This window comes from Staurois parvus, unplaced genomic scaffold (assembly GCF_062004578.1).
Source record: "Staurois parvus isolate SC_StPar_1 unplaced genomic scaffold, SC_StPar_1.0 ptg001614l, whole genome shotgun sequence".
In the NCBI taxonomy this organism is placed as follows: Eukaryota; Metazoa; Chordata; class Amphibia; order Anura; family Ranidae; genus Staurois; species Staurois parvus.
Genome location: NW_028319410.1, coordinates 1,878,499 through 1,893,842, shown reverse-complemented (window position 1 = coordinate 1,893,842; position 15,344 = coordinate 1,878,499). Strand labels below are relative to the sequence as shown.

The following is a 15,344-nucleotide window of genomic DNA, read 5'->3' as shown; positions in this document are numbered from 1 at the left end:
CTTCAATATGACGGACACAGTACATCGGTGCAAGTTTTTACTGTCCTGGCCATGCCTGCACACTATAGCCCCGTAGACTTCTATAGGGCTATGTCCTGAGGCTGGAGGTGACCAAAGATGGTACCATAAAGTAAACAGGGCACCAAGCCTAAGGCATCTGTCCAAGGGTGACAACGCCCATCCACTGTATCTATAGAAAAGAAGTGTTATCACCCTAGGACAGGAAGTGTTTTAGGAACACAAAATAATCTCTCCTTCTTGCCTTCATAACATGAGGGAAGGTGGGTGGTCTGTAGTCCACAGAGAAGGCTGTGGGTATCAAGTTTGAGTTGAAGACAGTGCTTGATTAGTATATTCAACATATCGAAAGGGAGAAAATAAGAAAAGTTCATTGTTAGGGTGTACAAAACACTTTTTTAAAATGGACTTTTCCTTTAACAACCATTAAAAGGTACCTTGAATTTCCTTTATACTTCATCTGCATGTGCGCACTCACCTTGAGATTAATCAAGTGCGGACAATGTCAATATACTCCCCAGTACACGGACAATGCGAGTTTTATTTATGGTGTAGGCCAAAAAATAATAAAATATATACACCAGGTTAATAGATAAATTGATATGCGCATAGAAGACCATAAACAAAACATACTAATATAGGACAGAAAGCTCGATACCAGCTCAATCAGGACATAAATATGGATTTCACAGAACAAATGGACTCTGGATGCAAGGAATCATCGTCTCAGCTCTGCCGCTTCAAAAATAATAAACCGAAGAGGGGGCTGAAATAGATATTCATATAAATGTGCAGAGTCTGGAATTACTAAATACTATTTCATCTGAAAGATGGTTCTTTAGTAAAAACAAGCCTGTAACCTTCCAAAGCAAAAGAAAACAAAATATAGATTGGTAAATACGACTCCCAATGACAATGGATAAAAAATGTGAAAAAATAAAATAAAACAAAGTGTTAAAATAAAATGTAGACTTTATGTGTAGATTAACTGAAAAAAAACTGTGTTGTAGGTAATCACTCTTTATATTAAACACCCATCATCCATGGCATACCGGATGACATTTCAAATTAGTATGACAGTGGGAGCACTGGTGCTGGCTGCTGAAATGAAATAGAAAGCACAGAATAGGAGAAGATGAGAGCAAATCGGTTTGCTAAAACCAAGATTGGAAATATTTCAGCCATTGGATGAACTGGTTTAAATATTCAGATTCCCGCTCAAAGCAAAAGCAGTAACAAAAGATTCATTGCCAGGTCCACAGACCTCATACTAGATCTATGGAAAACTTTGCAGATCTATGGACCTATTACCAAGTCTGTGATTCTCTTACCAAGTCTATAGTCCCTTACTAGATTTATGGACCCCTTACCAAGTCTATAGTCCCTTACTAGATCTATGGACCCCTTACCAAGTCTATAGTCCCTTACTAGATCTATGAACCCCTTACCAAGTCTATAGTCCCTTACTAGATCTATGGACCCCTTACCAAGTCTATAGTCCCTTACTAGATCTATGGACCCCTTACCAAGTCTATAGTCCCTTACTAGATCTATGGACCCCTTACCAAGTCTATTGTCCCCTTGCCAGGTCTATGTTTCTATAATAAGTCTATGGCCCCATTACTAGATCTTTGGTGCCTTTACAAGGTCTTTTCAAACTCTTACCAGGTTTGATTCTCTCCCAGGGTATATAGACATTTTACCATACTTTTGGTTCCCTTACATAGTTAGTCTGGTTGAAAAAAGAGACACACATCCATCCAGGTCAACTATTCTAGTACCAGGTCTATGTTGTTCTTATTAAGTTAATGAATGCTTTAGCAAGTCAATGGCTCCTGTACCAGGACAATGGTAGTCTTACTAGGTGTATGTTTCCCTTATCAGATCTTTGGTCCTCTCACCAGGTTTATGTTCCCCTTATCAGTTCTATGGTTCCCATACAAGGTCTACAGTTCCCATACCAGGTCTATAGTCCCTGTACAAAGAGTAATAATCTTTTACCAAATGTATGGTTCCCTTACTAGATCTATGGTTCCTTAACTAGGTCTATGGTCCCCTTACCAGGTTAATGGACCCCTTAGCAGATCTATGAACCCCTTAGCAGATCTATGGCTCCAATACCAAGCCTATGATCCCTATACCAGCACTACTGACCTCTTTGCAAGCACTAAGGGGGTGGGGGGGGGCTGCAGAAGACAGCCAGTGACAAGGTAATAGCATGAAAACCTCCTAGGTTCACATCAGGTAATGTCAGAAAACCCACTTGGACCTGAGACAGACTCTGCTCAGGGTTACTTTAATAGGCCTACTGAACCTTTACGAGTTCTAGGGATCCGTTAGCAAGTTTATGCTTCTGCTATGAAATCTATTGTCCTCATAGTAGAACATTTGGCCCCTTACCAGGTCTATGGCAATTTACCGAGTCTATGAACCCCTTAACAGGCCAATGGATCCCTTACCAGGTGTATGGACCCCTTGCCGGGTTTATGGACCCCTTACCATGTCTATAGTTCCTGAACCAAATGAACTGAATGCATACCAGAATGTTTTAACCCTTACCAGGTCTATGGTCATCTTAGAAAATCTATGAACCTTTTACCAGGTCTTTGGACCTCTTACTAGGTCTATGGACTCTTTCTAGGTCTGTGAACCCCTTAGCAGGTCTATGGTTCATTAACCAAGTCTACTGCCCGCATACCAGGACTTCTAACCCCTTTCCAGGACTTTGAACCCCTTACCAGGACTATGGAACCTTTGCCAGGTTTATGGACCCCTTACCATGTCTATGATTCCTGTACCAAATCTATTGTCCCCATACCAGATTGTTTTACCCTTACCAAGTATATGGTCGCTTTACTCAGTCTATGAACCCCATTAGCAGGTCTTTAGACCTCTTACCATGTCTATGGACCATTTCCAGGTCTTTGAACTCCTTAGGAGGTCTATGGTTCCTAAACCAAGTCTACTGCCCCCTTACTAGGACTTTTGACCCCTTACAGGTCTTTATCAGGTCTTTAAATCCCTTACCAGGGCTATGGAACCCTTACCAGGTTTATGGACCCTTTACCATGTCTGATTCCTGTACTAAATCTACTGTCCCCATACCAGAATGTTTTAACCCTTACCAGGTCTATGAATCCCATTAGCAGATCTATAGACCTCTTACCAGGTCTACGGACCCTTTTCAGGTCTATGAACTCCTTAGGAGGTCTATGGTTCTTGAACCAAGTCTACTGCCCCCTTACTAGGACTTTTGACCCCTTACCAGGTCTTTACCAGGTCTTTAAATCCCTTACCAGGGCTATGGTACCCTTACCAGGTTTATGGACCCTTTACCATGTCTGATTCCCGTACTAAATCTACTGTCCCCATACCAGAATGTTTTAACCCTTAACAGGTCTGTGGTCACTTTACCGGGTCTATGAATCCCATTAGCAGGTCTATAGACCTCTTACCAGGTCTACGGACCCTTTTCAGGTCTATGAACTCCTTAGGAAGTATATGGTTCTTGAACCAAGTCTACTGCCCCCAAACCAGGACTTTTGACCCATTACCAGGTCTAAGAATACCTTACAGATTCCTTACTAGATCTTTGGACTTCTTACCAGGTATATGGAGCTCTTGCTGGGTTTATGGATCACTTAGCGGCAAATCTATGGAAACCCTTAGAAGTTCACTATCCTGCTATGGTTCTTTATTTTAGATTATCTATGGTATCAAATGCCTATTTTCTGTCTGACCTTTTTTTGTGACATTTACACTTCCCCCCAGTCAACACCTGCATCAATGTTATCTTTTAAATAATTTTGAGGTTCACAATAGATAATGTCGGAAATCCCCTTTAACCCCGGGACAGACTCCCACAAGCATTGCGCAAGTAGCTGCGAGGGTAAATTTAATTTGTTAACGCAGCGACAGAAGGGGGTAGCGGGCCCTGCAAAACAGTAATCCTGTCTTTCAGCGCAAATGTTATAGGAAGCTATGAATTTGGTGGATGTGAATGGGATGTTGGTACATGTTTTACTAAGGTATTATAATGGCAGCCTATTATTAGATCGCATTAATCATTACTGTGCCAAAGGCACTGACAGGCCCGCTGAATACGATTGAAAGGGTTGTAATGGATATAAATTACCCATTGTGTGATAAAAGGATTTTTTTTTTTTTACTAAGGAGGTGAGAATAAAATAGCAAATTCAAATCTGACTGCGGTATAAAAACCCGGCAAAAAATCAAAAGTACAAAAAAAAAAAAAAAAAAAAAAGAGACGGACTCAGGAAATCCGCAGACTGGGGAGGTAAGCAGTTTTTAAACAAGGTGGTCATCGGCCCCCGTGAATTGTGCACTATGCAAAATTAATTTCTGCAACGCATAATGCTATCAGGGCGAAGCAGCAGCGGCGGCGGCGGCGGAATCTCTTTAGCGGGGTGACATTCTGTGATGTGACAGCATTAAAATTCCCTCTCTGCGATTCCACCGCCGACTCTCAGTCCCGGGCGGCTGAGGGTCGACGTATAGATAAATATATACGTCTTCCCTCCTGCGGCGTTTGATCGCGGCGTCGAGTGCCTCTCTTCATCCAGATTTCAAGCCTAACTGAAACGTCTCGGCGGAACTGACAGCGTTTAGCGGACGTGTTAACTTAGAGGGAGACGCCTGAACCGAGCACGTAATGAGTTTGCTGCTTTGAGATTAACCGCGTGTCAGGTAGGAGGTAATTGTCTGTAAGAGCGGAGTGCTTAAGGAAAAAAAAAATGTTTTAAAGGACTTCTCCACTGTGAAATGAATGCTGCTTTAGGATTCCCTCTTAAAGAGAACCTGCACACCGTCTGCGACAAGTACAACTGGGGCGCTTTAATCGCTTTTCATCCACCTCCCGTTACATAATTGGACGTTCAAAGTTTAAAAAAAACTTTTTGCAGGAACCGCTTTCTCACTAGGTGAGAATAACATGCCTCCCACCTGAAGCCTCCTGAGATATTCATGTATCTCTTTCTGAGGCTACAGATCTATCTCCTGTACACATGCTGTCAGAAAGGGACTTGCCAGTAATGGTGGGACTCACCTGCCTTGTGGGCTACAGTACCAGGGCTGGCCAGCGGGTGCTCCCAGCAATCAGAGACTCAACCCTGCAGCCAGCCAAACACCTGAAGCTGATCATGCAGGTGTATTTAAGGGATGGCCAGACCTGCAGTCTCTGCCTTGGTGTGTGTTTTTCCTGTATCTTGTTACCTGCATTCCTGTTCCTGTTCCTGTCTCTGTCTGACTGATTCGTTGCTGACCCTGCCTGATCCGGACCTCTGCTGACTTCTCCTGTTTGATCCCTGGCTTGTGACCCCGACCATTCTCTGCCTGACCCCCTGTTCCTACCTGCCCGATTGTTATTGACCCGGCCTGCCTGACGACGCTTGCATTGTATGTATTATCTGTGGGTGGTTTGGTTTGGTTCGTTTGCACTGTGTTATGTTTTAGTATTGCACTGCGTTTATGTATTGTTAGTGTTAATAAATTATATTGTTTATATCATATCTGAAGCCTGCGTTTCCCTGCGTCAGTTCACATACCTCTGGTCATACCCTGGAGCCCTGACACATGCACAAGTTAACCAAAAAACTAATTGTTGTATCACTATACGTTAACCGGTGTTTTGCTTGCGCAATGATTATTTTGAATAACAAACATAAACAAGACATCATGCAAACAATGATCCCCCTGAGGAAGTCACGTGTCTTGGTGACGAAACGCGTAGGGTTGTGCAGTGGCAGAGAAGTAGGTTACATCAAACAATAATGAATTCATTAGGCATGTGTTTTTTTGAGGACAACCCAGCAGTCAACGTAAGAGGGGAAGAAAAAAAAATATTAAGTTCCTCTTTAACTGGTGTCCTTCTTGCATATTGCTTTGCTCCCCTGCCATGTAGTCCTCCTGCTGGACAGAAGAGAGGACTTTCTAGACAAACTGCAGTCCTGAATTGGCTGTGGACAGTCTCTATGTCCCCATGTGATTATGCTGGGTGACTAAACAGCCAATCACCACTCATGGGTGAAATGGGCATGGATTCTATACTCTCTATATCTGTGTTTTAACCTTTGCTTAGTAGTGGGGGGGGGGGGGGCAAAGCAGCTGGGAACGGTGTCCAAGAGTTACTTTTCTCCACTTGGGCACCTGTCATAAAAGAAGAGCGATAACTGCCATTGCTGGACTTCATGTGAAAATGCTCTATGCCTGGCTGTGCCTGGACAGCAAAGGAAGCCTCCATAATTCTGTCATAACGCATACACTCTAGAAAGGACTTAGGTGCCAGGGAGAATGCTTTCCTTGTTGCTGCCACCCTGCCTAGTCACCTGCAGGGTAGCATTGATAGGGTAATAAAGAGGAGTCACGAGACTCTCTGAAGCTCAGCAAACATGCAACCATCTCTGGTTCTCTACAGGCTCTGCCTCCAAGGCTCAATTCTAATTTCCAAAATACGGTTGGGAATGAAATACAGCTTTATACAACATCAAGATTTTCACTAGCTTGGGGGAAGAATGAAGTTTAAATACTGTACAACCCTCAGGAACTGGACTTGATTTTTTTAAAAGTGTTCCCTGGCCCTGCATTCACTACATCCGTTCTTCCCGGACCCTGCATTCACTATGTCTGGTCTCCCCGAATCCTGCATTCACTATATCCGCTCTCCCCAGACCCTGCATTCACTATATCCGCTCTCCCCGGACCCCGCATTCACTATATCTGCTCTCCCCAGACCCTGCATTCACTATATCCGCTCTCCCCGGACCCTGCATTCACTACATCCGCTCTCCCCGGACCCTGCATGCACTATATCCGGTCTCCCCGGACCCTGCATTCACTACATCCGCTCTCCCCAGACCCTGCATTCACTATATCCGCTCTCCCTGGACCCTACATTCACTATATTCGCTCTCCCCGGACCCCGCATTCACTATATCCACTCTCCCCGGACCCCGCATTCACTATATCTGCTCTCCCCGGACCCCGCATTCACTATATCTGGTCTCCCCGGACCCTGCATTCACTATATTCGCTCTCCCCAGACCCTGCATTCACTATATCTGCTCTCCCCGGACCCTGCATTCACTATATCTGGTCTCCCCGAACCCTGCATTCACTATATCCGCTCTCCCCGGACCCTGCATTCACTATATCCGCTCTCCCCGGACCCTGCATTCACTATATCTGCTCTCCCCGGACCCCGCATTCACTATATCCCCTCTCCCCGGACCCCGCATTCACTATATCTGGTCTCCCCTTACCCTGCATTCACTATATCCGCTCTCCCCGGACCCTGCATTCACTATATCCGCTCTCTCCGGACCCTGAATTCACTATATCCCCTCTCCCCGGACCCTGCATTCACTATATCTGGTCTCCCCGGACCCTGCATTCACTATATCCGGTCTCCCCGGACCCTGCATTCACTGTATCCGCTCTCCCCAGACCCTGCATTCACTATATCTGGTCTCCCCACACTGGGTGACACTGACCGCACGGGTTGACACTGGACCCTCTCCACGAAAAGGTAAGTTGTAAAGCAAACCGATGATCCCCGCAGGATGGATCCGATCTGCAGATTGGGGAGCATAGTGGATCGGAGTCCGATCCATTATGCTCAATCCGCAGATCCGATCCATTCTGCGGGGATCGCCGGAGGGGGTGTCACCAATGCTAGGGACGCCTCTGGAAATATACCTGCACTGTTGCATGCTGTATCATGTGGCAACCCATGGTTCATTTTACATCGACCACCTTAAAGTGATTCCAAGCCTATTATTTTTTCTTGAAAATAATAAACATGTCACCCTTACTTCCTTTTCTGGGGTTCCCCACCGGCGCTCTTGGCTCCCCCCCCCCCATGTGTGTCCCCATAGCAAGTCACTTGCTATGGTGGCACTCGTGCGTGCTCGCTCCCGAGCCGGCTGTGTGTGTCTGTTGCCACACCAAGCGTGGCTTGGCCCCACCCCCTCCTCACTGGCTGTGATTGACAGCCGCAAGAGCCAGTGGCTCCTGCTGCTGTCTCTGAGCCCATGAGGAGGGAAAGAGAGGAGAGAGCCTCTGCTTTCAAGCACAGCGCTGGATCGAGATCAAGCTCAAGTAAGTATAAAGGTGGGGGAGGGGAGCTGCAGAAGGTAAAAAACCTCCTGCTTTTAGAACCACTTTAACACAACGCATGGTAAAGCACAACATAACGCATGCTAACTCATGGAGAAAGAAGTAAATGGGCCCTAAATTTGCACAGTTGCTACTTTGTAGCTCATCAACCCCGCTGACTCCACCGTGTGAGTGATGTAGCAGCAACCGATGCAAGACCTACAGCGGCGCCTGGACCATGGTGCTAACCACCGAGCCACCCTGCTGCAAAGGTTGAAAATACCGCCAAGGCTTTTCCCACAAAAGATTTAATGGAGAGGTGTGTGTCGAGGTGCACGGGATAGCTCCAGCTGCAGCGTCTTCTGCAAGCTGAAGTGTAGACAGATGGAGAAGCGAGGTGCCAGCAAGGATGAAGATGCTGAGAGCTGAAAGAAGGATTTCATACTGAAGGGGATTAGCCAGGAAATAAAGTATCATTGAGATGTTTCATAGGAAAACAGCTGAACAAGCTAAACAAATGCAATAAAAAAAGAAAAAAAAAAAGAAAAAAGATTTCACCAAAGAAGCGGGGGCGTTAATGATTATTTTAGATAATGTAATGGTGCAAAATGCACAAAATGAAACACTAATAGATGAGAAGATACACTGAGCTGTCAAAGAAATAGGACGCTTCAATCTTCCTGCGCTTGGGGAGTGGGCCGGGGGCATTAATGGGCTATGGTCAGACACTTGGCCGACACTTGGCCATCATGGGGTGCACTTGCCTCGCTGCCCTCACAAGACTGGGGAGGTCCAGGAACACTGCAGTAATGATAAACACATAGAGAACCCGCCGGCCAAGTGTAGTGTCCTTTAACTGCTTCAGGACCACCCTATAGCAGATATACTACTGCAGGGCGGCAGCTGTGCGCAGGATCCTGTATACTGTATATATATATATATATATATATATATATACGTCATTCTGTGCCATGCTGCCATCACAAGACTGGGGAGGTCCAGGAACACTGCCGTAATGATAAACACACAGAGGGCGCACCGGCCAAGTGCAGTATCCTTTAACCGCTTTAGGACCACCCTATAGTAGATATACTGCTACAGGGCAGCAGCTGTGCGCAGGGTCACGTATATATACGTCATTCTGTGCCTTGCTGCCCTCACAAGACTGGGGAGGTCCAGGAACACTGCCGTAACGATAAACACACAGAGGGCGCACCGGCCAAGTGTAGAGTCCTTTAACCTCTTCAGGACCGCCCTATAGCAGATATACTGCTACAGGGTGGCAGCTGTGCGCAGGATCACGTATATATATGTCATACTGTGTTTCCGGGTAGGGGGCACGCACGCACTCCCTACCCGCGCCAGCATTCGTGGCCGCGGATGTCAATCACCGAGTTTCGCCCAGTAATTACCCACCGGTGCCCGGTGATTACTGAGCATCTCCGACGAGGAGGGAGATTGTTTTGTTTACAATCTTCCTCCCTGTCAGCTCAAGCACACGGCTCAGTATAGCTGTGCACAGAACAGCCATCCTGATCAGTGTGCTTACAGTGAAGAACACCCCGTCCCCTAGTAAAACACTCCCAGCACACAGTTAACCCTTTGATCGCCCCTCACATCAACCCCTTCCTGCCCAGTGCCATTAGTACAGTGTCAGTGATTTTTTTTTTAACACTGATCACTGTATTGGTGTCAATGGGGATGTCAGTGACACCAAGTTAGTGCCCCCCCCGTGTCAGAATGTCTGCCGCAAGTCACGCAGTCCCGCAGTCCCACTAAAAGTTGCTGATTGCCGCCATGACTAGTAGAAAAAAAAATATCATTATCTATACTGCCATTTGTAAATGCTATAACGTTCACGTAAACCGATTAATTTACACGTATTGGGACTATTTTTTAGCAGACAAGCAGCAGAATAGATTTTAACCTAAATTTATGACAAAATTAGCTTTTTTAGAATTTTTTTACTGGACATGTTTAATAGTAAAAATTCCAAAATATTGTTTTTTTCTCAAAATTGCCGGTCTTTTTTTTTTTTGCTTATAGCGCAAAAAATAAAAAAAGCACAGGTGATCAAATACCACCAAAAGAAAGCTCAATTTGTGGGGAAAAAAGGACGTAAATTTCATTTGGGTGCAGCGTTGCATGACCGTGCAATTGTCAGTTATAGTAACACAGCGCCGTAACGCAAAAAATTACCTGGTCATTAAGGGGAGTAAATCCTCAGGAGGGGAAGGGGTTAAAATAGTGAATTTATTGTAAAAAAAAGGTAATTATTATACTCACAATGTCATAAAAGGTGCAAATACATCTCTTTTGGTACAGCACAAACTAAGTATCACAGTGTACAGAAACAAGGGAACATCTAGAACTGACGCGTTTCGAGGACTTATCCTCTTCCTCAGAGCCTATCGAGCTAATAGCTGCTCCTCGACTGATATCTGGTGGTAAATATAGGCCACCAATCAATCCAGGGGTGCACTGAGCTGCACTCCTGTCAATGTGTGGTATCAACTGCCAATCTCTGGCACATGGAAGACGTAGAAAAGCAATGAAGGTATTGGGTCAGATTTGTCATCAACTGATGCTTGATTTTTTTTTTTTTTTGTTTTTTTTACATTAATTAATATGCTGGAGTTTTTAAATTTGTGTCCACATTAAGTGCTGCAGCAAGGGTTAAAATAGCCTGTGCTAAGAGCACTCAGGGAAGTTGGACCAATCCTCTCACAAAGCAGCGGCACAGCTCTCCAGCCGTCCAACACACCCTCCCTCCAATACATTGCTTGCTCAACCACAATCTGCAACCAATCAATCAACAGCACTGTTTGGGGAGGAAGAGTGATGTCCATTAGATCCGTATTCAGAGGCGCATATTAGACTGCCTGAGTGTTGGGTGGCTGCATTGCCTGTGAGAGCAGCAGCCCGACTCTCCTACATGCTGTCAGCACAAGCCATTTGAACCCCATCCTTCACCCCCACCCCTTCTTAATAATGCTGCAATTAACAGCACTGCCCAGGTAGCAAGAGTGGTGTTGATTACAACAGTGTTCGGTGGGGCAACAGAATGCGTGAAAGCCAAGCTATTGCACTGTGTGAGAGCAGCAGTCTGACTCTCCTATGTGCTGTCAGCACAGGTTATTTCAACCCCATCCTTCAGACCCTCCCCTGATGCCTTCTAAACACTGCTCCAATAACAGCACTGCCCAGGTAGCAAGAGTGGTGTTGATTAGAACAGTGTTCAGATAGAGCGCCAGACTGTTTGAGAGCCAGGCCGTTGCACTTTGTGGGAGCAGCAGTGTGACTTTCCTATGTGCTGCTAGCACAGGCTATTGTAACCTCCCTCCCCGTGCCCACTGAACACTGCTCCAATGCTGCTCAGGTATTAAGAGCGGTGTTGATTACAGCAGTGTTCCGTGGGGCACCAGAATGCTTGAAATCCAAGCTATTGCACTGTGTGAGAGCAGCAGTCTGACTCTCCTATGTGCTGTCAGCACAGGTTATTTCAACCCCATCCTTCAGACCCTCCCCTGATGCCTTCTAAACACTGCTCCAATTACCAGTGCTGCTCAGGTAGAAAGAGTGGTATTGACTGCAGCAGTTTTTGGTGGGGCAACAGAATGCGTGAAAGCCAGGCCATTGCACTGTGTGAGAACAGCAGTCTGACTCTCCTACATGCTGACAGCACAAGTTATTTCAACCCCATCCTTCAGCCCCACCCCTGATGCCTTCTAAACACTGCTCCAATAACGGCACTGCCCAGGTAGCAAGAGTGGTGTTGATTAGAACAGTGTTCAGGGAAAGCGCCAGCCTCTTTGAGAGCCAGGCCGTTGCATTGTGTAAGACAGCAGTTTGCTTTTCCTATCTGCTGCTAGCACAGGCTTTTTTAACCTCCCTTCGCGTGCCCACTGAACACTGCTCCAATCAACAATGCTGCTCAGGTAGTAAGAGTGGTGTTGATTACAGCAGTGTTCAGTGGGGCAATAGAATGCTTAAAAGCCAAGCTATTGCACTGTGTGAGAGCAGCAGTCTGACTTTCCTATGTGCTGCCAGCACCGGCTATTGTAACCTCCCTCCCCATGCCTACAGAACACTGCTCCAATTATCAATGCTGCTCAGGTAGTAAGAGTGATGTTGAACAGAGCAGTATTCAGGGGGCGTCAGACTGCTTTAGAGCCAGGCTGTTGCACCCTCCTATATGCTGGCCATTCTAACCCATGCTGCAGAATTAGCATACTATTAACTGTATATGCAGCCTGACTTCAATAAAGCGAGGGTTCAATTTGCCTTTAATGCGGGCGTTTGCTACAGCACCAATGATCACCCCACAATTAATCAATAGGGATCACTACATATATGGAACAATGGCATGTAGACTACAGTATTGAGTAATTGCTACGGTTGTACAATGATCCAAATTTTTGCACTTGATCACTGCCACATGCGGCTGCACATGTAGTGATTGCTAGAGATGAATTGCCATGGCATTTCCTGTCAACTGCCACTTTCTCATGAAGTGACTCTTGTAATCACCTATGCGGTACACAATCTCCCATTCCCCTTTTTACAGGTCACATGATCTCTCATGTATTAGTCAGATGACCTGCCATCCTATGGCCAGTTGTAACAGATCCCATGACCACCACTCATCAGCTGCCACTTGGTGCTCCGAATATGAAAACCGGCTGTACAAAAAGAAGCCTCTTGCATCCAGCAAATCAATTCGCAACCATTTTTAAGAAGGATTTTACCTTAGAACTAAGACAAATCAATACTTATTTCCATACATCGAAAAATAAACCACCTTCAGTGGTAACATATTCAACTCACCCAGTACTGTACATCTGCAGAATCACAGATTCAGTTCAGTTCGGCTGGGGTGCAGGGAGAAGGCCAACATTCATACTGCAGGAGAGATGGGAGATGCATCTTAATAGTATTAATGGATGGGGAAAGGTGTGATTTACAGTCATTGGGTTTCAAGATTTATCTCTTTCTAAGAAACAGGAATCAATAGGAAGTTAGTACTAAACCCCTACTTTGCCATACAGGGAGAAATGACAGGTTCTCTTTCCTGGAGCCCCATTGAGGGCCAGTTGACATATTCTCCTGGATAACCTGCCCCGCTCTTGCTGATACCAACTTTTCCCCACTGCTTTCTTGGCCTACCAGAGGCCAGACTAAAAGGCCATGTGTATGCTGAGTATTGGAGCTTACACAAGGAAAAAGATCGCCCTCTGCTCTTACATAGGTGGGCAATTGGTTGCTCAAGCCCACCCACATGGAAGAAAAATATATTTTAAAAATATTCTTCCCAAATATATTGACATATATTTGAAATACTACAATTTTAAAAATAATACTGAATAAATATGATTACATTATTATAATGGTGCTGCACACTCACCTAGACCACTGGATTCAGATCTAGTAGATGGATGGAGCCATAGGCAGACCTTTAACTGGTTCTATAATGGAAAAAAAAAAAAGTCAACAAATGAATATGAATGAAGTACTAACCAAACAAAAAATACCTTCCGTTATTATTATCTATTACTAATAAATCACCAACATATTATAGAGCAATGTGTGCTAAAGGGATTCTGTCACCAGACATTTCCAGGTTTCTTTTCATTAGTAAGGCTACCAAATTACCATTTATATTGTTTTTTTGCTTTAAAGATACACTATATTGTCAAAAGTATTGGGCCCCCCCTCCACATCATTGGATTCAGGTGGTTCAATCACCTCCATGGCCACAGGGGTATAAAATCAAGCACCTAGGCATGCAGACTGCTTCTACAAACACTTGTGAAAGAATGGGTCGCTCTCAGGAGCTCAGTGACTCCAAGCGTGGTCCCGTGATAGGTGGTCACCTGTGCAATAAGCCCATCCGTGACATTTCCTGGCTACTAAATATTCCACGCTCAACTGTTAGTGGGATTATAACAAAGTGGAAGCCACTGGGAACAACAGCAACTCAGCCACCAAGTGGTAGGCCACGTCACATGACAGGGAGGGGTCAGCGCATGCTGAAGCGCACAGTGCGCAGAAGTCGTCAACTGTCTGCAGAGTCAATAGCTAAAGACCTCCAAACTTGGTGTGGCCTTCAGATGAGCCCAACAACAGAGTGTAGAGAGCTTCATGGAATGGGTTTCCATGGCCGAGCAGCTGCATCCAAACCTTACATCACCAAGTGCAATGCAAAGCGTTGGATGCAGTGGTGTAAAGCACGCCGCCACTGGACTCTAGAGCAGTGAAGACATGTTCTCTGGTGTGACGAATCACGCTTCTCTGTCCAGCAATCCGATGGGCGTATCTAGGTTTGACAGTTGCCTGGAGAACAGTACTTTCCTGACTGCATTGTGCCAAGTGTAAGGTTTGGTGGACGGGGGATTATGGTGTGGGATTATTTTTCAGGGGTTGGGCTCAGCCCCCTAGTTCCAGTGAAGGGAACTCTTAAGGCGTCAGCATACCAAGACATTTTGGACATTTTCATGCTCCCAACTTTGAGGGAAGAGTTTGGGGGTGCCTCCTTCCTGTTCCAACATGACTGCACACCAGTGCACAAAGCAAGGTCCATAAAGACATGGAGGAGCCAGTTTGGGGTGGAGGAACTTGACTGTCCTGCACACAGTCCTGACCTCAACCCCATAGAACACCTTTGGGATGAATTAGAGCGGAGACTGCGAGCCAGGCCTCCTCCCCCGACATCAGTGCCTGACCTGACAAATGTGCTTCTGGAAGAATGGTCCAACCTTCCCATAGACACCCTCATAAACCTTGTGGACGGCCTTCCCAGAAGAGTTGAAGCTGTTATAGCTGCAAAGGGCGGGGCCAACTTATTATTGACCCTAAGATTGTGATACCATTAAAGTTCATGTATGTTTAAAAGCATGCGTCCCAATACTTTCGGCAATATAGTGTAACTTTTTCTCCCTTCCTTCTCTCCTGTCTTCTTTCTTTCCCATTTTGCTACATTCTTCTTTCCCTACTTCTTTTCTTTCCTCCTTCCTTTCTTTGCTCCTTTTCTCCTTCATTCTTTGCTTCCTTATTTCTTTTCTTCCTTCCTTTCCTCCTTTCTTCCTTTTTTTTCTTCCTTCCTTCCCTCCTTCCTTCTTTTCTTCCTTCCTTCGCTTCTTTCCTCCTTCCTTCTTTACTTCCCTTCTTTCCTCCTCCCTTCCTTTCCTACTTTCTTCCTTCCTTTCTTCGCTCCT

The 15,344-nt window shown here is 45.5% G+C and overlaps 1 protein-coding gene across 3 annotated transcripts in view; it reads right to left on the bottom strand.

The window, feature by feature from the left end:
- ZNF536 (zinc finger protein 536) overlaps positions 1 to 15,344 on the bottom strand; it is a 641,179-nt gene that overhangs the window by 444,965 nt on the left and 180,870 nt on the right. For all 3 annotated transcript variants that reach the window (XM_089663032.1, XM_089663034.1, XM_089663033.1), the window contains exons 2-3: positions 13,535 to 13,595; positions 12,958 to 13,032 (exon numbers count right to left, since the gene is read on the bottom strand). The gene's annotated coding sequence lies outside the window, so the exon portion shown is untranslated. The remainder of the gene's footprint in view (positions 1 to 12,957; positions 13,033 to 13,534; positions 13,596 to 15,344) is intronic.